This window comes from Siniperca chuatsi, linkage group LG9 (assembly GCF_020085105.1).
Source record: "Siniperca chuatsi isolate FFG_IHB_CAS linkage group LG9, ASM2008510v1, whole genome shotgun sequence".
NCBI lineage: Eukaryota > Metazoa > Chordata > Actinopteri > Centrarchiformes > Sinipercidae > Siniperca > Siniperca chuatsi.
In genome coordinates, this window is record NC_058050.1 from 2,576,035 (window position 1) to 2,584,672 (window position 8,638).

An 8,638-nucleotide genomic window follows, 5' to 3' on the forward strand; every position below is an offset into this window, starting at 1 on the left:
CATAGTGGCGTTGTTGTACTGTATTTTCGGAGGTGTATCTAATATTCTGCCCCCCTCATGTATCTCAACAGGGGAAAAAATTAGAAATACCTCTCAACAACAACACCATTAACTATGACCTCAAAGCTAAAACATAACTGAATTTACACATTTCCAACAATGTCAACAAAAACTGAACATTGTAAACTGTGTGAAGGTAATTTATGACAGAGCTGTTGTATGGAATTGCAATGGATTGCACAGTGTACCTAATAAAGTGGCCACTGAGTGTAAGTATGGTGTTTGTTTTGATTAGGGATACTTGTCAAAATGAACACGAGAGGAACTGATCTCATATTTTAAATCGAACTTTTCGTGCTACAATTGTGTTGAAACAGGCCCCTGAGATTGTTCGCTTGGTTAAGGCCCAAACAGGAACTGCTAGCAGCTAAAGCAGCGTGACTTTTCATGGTGCAGATTACTAACATGGCCATTATGTATACGTGGAAGGCTGACACTCTCCTGTATACATTCGCAAACAGATATGACACTGACTTAGTGACATGACATGCCAATTTATAGCATTTCTGAGTATGCTAACTTACATGGCACAGAACAATATATGGCATGTTTGACTAAGACATGTAGTTACTTTGCCAAAAGTCTGTAAATAAAGGGAGTAAAAACTAAGCAAAGGCAGGGGAGGATTCAAAAAATGAACGTATCTACTTTTACTTACTTTTACCTATTTGTTGATTGTTGTTATTCATGAATTCCCATTTAATTTGATCTACTTATTTATGGATTTACTCAATAAAGTTGAATTTGATTCAGTAGATTGTTCATTTGTACTTAGAACTTCAGTTTATTGACCCACATCAACATCACAATGTTTTCATATTTCTATGTGCTTCAGATTATATTTGTTTACACTGGTGCCAGTTTCCCATTGGACCTCCATGATAATGTCATCCCAGTTTGATTTCTAACATGACTGCAAAGCCTCTAGTCTGTTTCTAACGTGTTTTCTAATGACACCGTCATCGTTTATTGCCTTCAGAGCATACATCAGTCACCACACTAATACACAATGAACCAAGAGGTCAGATGTCATTGTCTTAATCTGTTAAAACCACACAGGTACATTACCTAAGGTGTCATTAACACATTGAGCAGCAGCAGTTGGTTGAATCTACACCTGTGGACTTCTGCCTGACCAAAGTTTCAAGTGGCTCAGTGTGTGAACCTGAGGTTGGCTTGGAGGCTTGTTGATTTAAGTGAAACCTGTAACTCTAACTGCCGAGATGAAGCGATGAGAAACGAGAACAGTTCAGTAGAAAAAACAAGATGAAACTTGTCGGCATGTATGAACAAGGAAAGAGGTCCTTATAGCTCAAAGTTTTAAGTTCCTGTAAATTATCAATCCAAAAATGTGCCATTAGCTAATGGGTTTCTTCCAAAAACAAGGCTACACCTGCATGAATCAACTCTTGCTCTTAAGTGTACAATAGATGAATTAATTCTTTTTTTAGTTTATAATTATATTGGAACACTGGGGTATGATATCAAAAGAATTAAGAAAAATCTAAAATAATCTATATTTTTCGTAAACTGCAAGCAGACTGAGTCTAAAATGTTGACGTTATCTTTCATGGTTATGGCTGATACTGGTGCAGGATCAGCAAAATAGAAAAAGAAAATAATTGACTGAAGAACAAAGAAAAGCTAAAGGACAGTGACAGAGCACGGGCGAAAACACGAGTCAACCTTGGTCGGTCATCCAACAGATGTTGAGAACTGCAGAATTTGAAAGGATTCAAAACCGATCCTGGAACATGCGTTCATATGCACGTGCTCGAAATGAAAGTTGCGCTTTCCAGCAGCAACCTCTGTGGGAACCATTCCAGACAATGTATAATAACTTGCCATTCCTCAGGTTCTCAGATGATTTTTTCTTTAATAAAAGCACTTTTAATAATTACAAATCCTGAAAAATGGCCTGTCCTCAAAACTGGAGCTTTGTTATGCTAAAAAATGTAATTTAGAAAACTAATTTACAACTGTCCCCATGTTTCGGTCAGTCCTGTCACATTTTCATAAAACACCACATAAAAAGTGTGCAATTCACCTTTAAGGTTATGACTCAGAGAACGTCACATCATTTGACTGAGGTGATGCTGACACTGCTCCAGGGTGAATTCTGTCATTCAACTGTATGATTTAAAGCTTGTTTTTCATGTTTCTTTGAGGAGGATGAGCTAAAGGGTCACGCCCTGTCATGCTAAAATATCCCAGAAAATAATTAAATTGTTGTGAATCCAAAACATGTCTAAAAAGGTTACTGAAATTCCTTGCTTGCATTCTAACAGTTTTGATCCTGGGATACTGACAGGCTGAGCAAGGGCAGTTAAAATGGCCAACCGTCAGGCCCTGTCACAGCCTTACAAATTAATGCCATCGTTCCTTTTTAACACCTTTACTTGCCTTTATTGCATATAATATGTATTTAACGAATGCCATAGTAAAACATTATTTGAATAAATAGATATTACACTGTAAAAGCTTTTTATGCTCATAGACAAAAGTTTTGAATTTGGTCCCTCTTTTACCTAGGCCTATGTAGCACTGCTTTTCAGGTTCATATTTCAATACATATATAAATATAATTGTAATTTATATTAGCTTTGAGTAATAATGTACTGTAATTAATTCATACAGATTGCAGTTAGATGGCTCCAATTAGGGTTATAAGTCCTTGGTTGAACACAACTTGCTGTTCATTGACTGCAGTTCAGAGTTAAACACCATAGTTGCCTCCAGGCTCATCACAAAGCTCAAGGACCCTCACTGTGCATGTGGATCCTTGACTTCCTGACAGGCAGACCCCAGGTGGTGAGGGTGGGCAGATACACCTCTTCCACCCTCATCCTTAACACTGGAGCACCTCAGGGCTGTGTTTTGAGCCCTCTGCTGTATTCCCTGTACACACACGACTTTGTAGCTACTTTCAACTCCAACACCATCATCAAGTTTGCTGACAACACAGCTATGGTGGGCCTGATCACAGATAACAATGAAAAGGCTTACCTGAAGGAAGTAGAGGACCTGACCCGCTGGTGTCAGGACAACTACCTACTCCTGAACATCAGCAAGATTAAAGAGCTGATAGTGGACTTTGGGAAGAAGCAGGGAAGCAACTTCACCCCCCTTAAAGGGAAAATTCAGCACATTTTATGTGCATGTCCAGTCAATGTTGATGGTAAATGAAGTCGATTGAAGCAATAAATTCCTCAGTGCGTGTTATATTGACCGAGAAAGCTGACTTCGCCTAGTAGTTCTTCCTGCATCCAGCGCCGTAAAAACTAGCTAGGTTTCCAACAGTGAAAACACCATATATGTATAAATGGAAATCTGGGGTCGAGGCAGATGGCCGCCCACCTTGAGTCTGGTTCTGCTCGAGGTTTCTGCCTGTTAAAAGGGAGTTCTTCCTTGCCACTGTCGCCAAGAGCTTGCTCATGGTGGGAATTGTTGGGTCTTTGTAAATAATATTATAAAGAGTACGGTCTAGACCTGCTCTATAGGAAACATGCCCTGAGATAACTTCTGTTATAATTTGGTGCTATATAAATAAAATTTAATTGAAGTTAAGTGACAATTTGCAGTACTGACTAATTTTTGGGTGAACTAAATATGCAAGAGTAGTCTTACATGTCACTGTTTATAACACATCCTTTGCTGGACGGGCCACTTTAAAACAATTTGGGGCCATAAATTAAGAGTATACCCACTTCTCCAGGCACCATTACACCACTGAGGAAAACTAACTAGTCAAGAAATCACACAGAGACACAGTTGATTTAAAATCATATTGGCAGAGAACCAATCTGCCATGTAAATAAATGGCTTCTTGTAAAGGATAAGTGTGGCATCATTTTATATTTTTCTTATTGTCAACAAATTCCATGAAAAACCCCAAACCAAAAATATTTGTCAATGTCAATACTCTGTGACTTCTCTACTCTGTGTCTCTCAGCCCTGAGCCCATTGTTTCAGACCATAATCTTTAAAAACAAGTCAGAAATATATAGGCTAATTAATTTCCTAAAACAGCTGGTCACTAGTTTTTATCAAACGTTTCTCAAACAGAGCATTTGTTGGGGACTATTTTCAGCGGTGGATTAATCCACATTTGGTGCTCTAGTGAGTATTTGGGGCAACAGGACGGAGTATGTGCGACTGACTCAAAATAAACAGTGTGTGTGTTCATAGCAGAGGTGTAAAGAGTACTGAGATATCCTACTGAAGTAGGAATACTGTTACTTGACTGAAATTGTGCTCAAATAAAAGTAAAAGTATTTGTGTATAAAACTATTTAAAAAAAAGTAAAAAGTAGCTCACTTAAAACTTTGTCTGATTTGTCGACAGACTCAACACAAGGCATTGTGGCTGCCAGTAGACAGCTAACAACAACAATAACTGCTTTTAACACGGAAAAATTGATAGATAATCACAGAAGACATTCCCTGTCGGATTTATGATGATGGATCTATTTTACAGTCTTCAAAAAGACACCGCAGTTCAAGGCCGGATTGCAAAGCTTCTGAAAGGGTACGATTGCACCCTTGTTGGGAAGGCACAGCAGTTAGCTTGTGGGCACAAAAAAAAGCAAGTCTCTAACATGCAGTGTTCCAGAGATATTTAGTCTGTCACATGCGACTTATTTTGATGTGTAACTGGAGCTCTCCTTCTTCGGATCAGAGTCGGACTCCTTGAAAATCAACCGGCACCACTGTTCTGGCGCGATGCATGACATTTTGACCTGGTTGGCTGGTTTTTGATGCAATGCATTTGATTGGTGTCTGGTCCAAGGCAGTTTTTTTCCCCGTTGATCATTTTAAAGCAAAATTAAATCATTTACTCAGTAACGGATGGATGTACAAATGTAGCGAAGTACTTTACTTCATTTAAAACATACTTAAGTAAAAGTAAATTTACTAACTTTGAAAAAAAAAGTACACAAAAGTGAAAAAGTACACGAAAAAGCTACTCAATTACAGTGACGAGCACTTGTGATTTGTTACTTCCACCTCTGGTTGATGGTAATGAAGGAAGATGTCACCCAGTGCAACAGTGTGGCTCACTGACGTGTTTTCAATAGTTTGAATCAACAATGGCGATCTATGGCACAGAGGAATAAGATGTATCAGGCTTTCGATGCACATACAATACTTGTTAGTGGGATCGATTCATTTTTGGTTTGGGCCTTTTCATGGGATTTTTTGACAATAAGAGAAATATAGAATATGTAGCTTTACCCTTTAATAAAAAGTATTCGCTCAGAGTTTGTCACATAACATAATGAGGCAGGATGAGGTGCACCAGCCTGCCAGTTAGTGGAGACATACAATTTGAAGTCAGACTGACTTGGTGACAGGTGGCTGGTCAGACAGAATGCTGAGCAGACAGACGGACGGACAAACGGACAGAGAGGCCTTTTCTGTCACTGCAGAGTTCATGGCTTCTCTTGACATCTGTGGTCTCAAGTGATAAATAGTTTAAATTCCCCAAAATCATAACAACATTCCTGCCAGTTCCTTCACCTTTCTGAAGAAAAGGCTGTCTCTGCTGATGGAGGACAGCGATACAGGTGTGAGTGACATCTCTTATCAAACTTTACAGCACGAAGAGGAGGAGGAGGAACACAAAAGCGTCCCTTAGCCTAACCCCACCCCCAGCCTCAGCCTATAATATCACAGTCTTCTTCTCAAGCTTTGTGTTCTCTCCTCAAAGGCACCTCCATGCCCGCATCCTTTCTCTATTGTGGCTGTGAGAGGCACAGTAAATGGTCTATGCTCCTGTGGTTTCCTCAACAAGTTGAGTAAACATTTCACTGAGATCAGCAAATAATGCGTAAAGGATACTGCAGCAGTTATTTTATCTTTTTATTACAATCAACAAATTCCCTGAAAAGACAGATACCAACAACAAATGTATCTTACTAAGTCTGTGAAGCCTTATGTGCCATTAAAATCTATTGTTATCCCAAAACGATTAGAAATCCATTAAAGATCCACACGCTTACATTAGGCTTCATATTTTTTCATGACAACAAACTTGGCCAGCGTGGATTTTTTTGTTGATGATGTGTGAATTTTTTTTGTATGTTTAGCCATGACGGCTATAAGCAAAGTGCTGCTGTTGCTTTTAGAAATATAAAATGACTCACACCCTGTGCATCAGGATATTTCCCAAGAGAGACCACTGTGAGCTTGGAACAAGAAATGTCAAATCTCTCTTGAAGTATCAAAAAAGTAGTTCACACTTCAGTAGTGATCACATAGCAGTGATCAGAGTTGATGCTGTGGACACGCTGCTCTCCATATTGCTGCCTTCAAATGGAGCTCATGAAGTTGTATTTTCTAATATTGGAAGTAGAGCTTATGATATGCTCAGCGTTTGAGTGGTTTAAGCTGTAACTGTTGCTTGGTGACTGACAGCTAAAAACGTTTTTGCCTTGTACCCTTTTCAAAAATGGCTGATGATTTTGTGTTTTCTGCATTCCAGTCTCACGCTAAGAAAATACTAATAACACAAGTAATTCATTTGACACCAGAATCATCTCAACTTGTGACTTCCACTTATTCAGAGCCACATCAGACGACAGTGGGTCACTGAAATGGGTTCTTCCTGTAAACATGTTAGACCCGACCCCGCAGGTATAGAAAGGAAAGCTCATCTTTACAACATGCTGCAAGTTTGAGCTTTGCCCAAACTGTTAAAAGGCTCTTTACGTCTTCTCCTAATAACAACCTGACCAGTGCGTGGCTCCATCTTTTGCTTTTTGCATACAAACCAAAATTGATCTGCTTACAGAGCTGAAGTGAAACTTTAACCTCTGGGTTCTCTAAGTAAAAAAAAAAAATCAAATATCAAAATAACACTGATGTTTGTAATGACACAATCCAAATGTATAGTCATGCTAGTGGTATGGTTCCAGGTAAGGTAATGTCTGTCTGTCAGTAGGTCGGTCCACCGCTTTGGATGGATTTGATTTTCATGAAACTTGGTAAAGACATTCATGTTCCACTCAGGATGAATTGTAATCTGTTAGTTCAGAGGAAGCAGCAGCAGTGAAAGAGAGGAAACTGCGTAGACATTTTAGACAGCAGAAATTCCGACAAAAAATTCAGAGAGGTGACATTAGAAGAGAGCGTTGGTGGATTCCATGAATATGGCAGAAATCAAATTACAGTGACAATAGATACGCACACTGCCACACTTCAAACATTTCATGGAAGCTGTAGTCTATGAATTAATCAATGTTTAACTTTGTTAACATCAAATTTTTCAACTTCTAATATCAATTAAATATATCACATTAAATATGCTGTAGCAGATACTTATTTATATTTGAACATGGATAATAAACTGCAGGAACACAAGCGATGAAAGAAATGAACGGTGAGAGATTTACAGAAGCTATCGGAACAGCTCTCTGTAGCTCCTGCAGGGTTTTTTTTGTACTGAAATAAATATTTCATCCGTGTTCATAAGATTTTAAATTTCTCCTTGCAATGTTTCAAAAAGATTTCCCAACTGTCCCAGACACCGGTCTAAATCTATTTTTTACAAAAACAAGTCAATTTCTCTTCATTGTGAACTTTATACTTCTCTTGCATTTATCGTGAAACACATGCAGAAAGTGTTGAGTTAGCATCTGCAGTATCAACAGTAGCTTACTGCAGGTAATTAACAGAGCAGAAAGAAAGCAATTCCACACTTTGACAATGCTGTTTGAGTGACAGAATGACTGCTGCCAAACAATAGCGGGGTTTCCATCCAAATGTATTCCAAATTTGAACCAAATTTCGAAAAAATCTGCAAAAGAAAATGCTAATTAATGCTTGTTTCTGTTCACTACCGCTATGCAATTATTAGGAGTTAGTTCATTGAGATAAGCAGTAGGTGGCGCAAACTCTCCAGTCGGGTGTCATTATGCCATTGCAGAAGAAGATGGTGCAACAAGATGACATAATTAAATGAGCGCCAGTCAAACCTCAAATGGTGATAAACAGTGAAAACACAGTGGACGTATGGCATTTCTGTTTGTTTCATGTATTAATGTGAGGAAGGTTACAGACTCCTCATCGCTCCACACAGATCTGATATTTTCGTCTCTTCACTGGAAGCTTCAGTGGATGTTTAATAAGTCACATGCTTCACGTACGTCATGCTTTATTCGCTAAGTCGACACACAGCTTTTCCACCTCTGCCAAAAAACTTTTTTGTGATATTTTGAGATTTTTTTGAAAATTGCCCATAAAACACATAGAATACACACATAAATACACAAGAAGATCAATGTGGAAATTGTCCTGGCATAAATGACGCTGCTTGCTAAAATCATATTATCCAAGACTAATCGACCTCAAAGCAGCTGACTAGTTGGTGAAACCCCCAACACATATTACCAAAAGAGACTTCCTATCACATAGTAATGGATTATTACTTATTACTGACTAATAAGGTGAGCTAAGGCACTTCAGGCCACCTTAAAAAGTACAGTAGCAGAGGGGCGGGGCTAAAGGTGATCCTGCATTATTCATGGTGGAGGCAGGTCCGGTAGGTGTGACCCAGCTGAACAAAAACATACATGAAA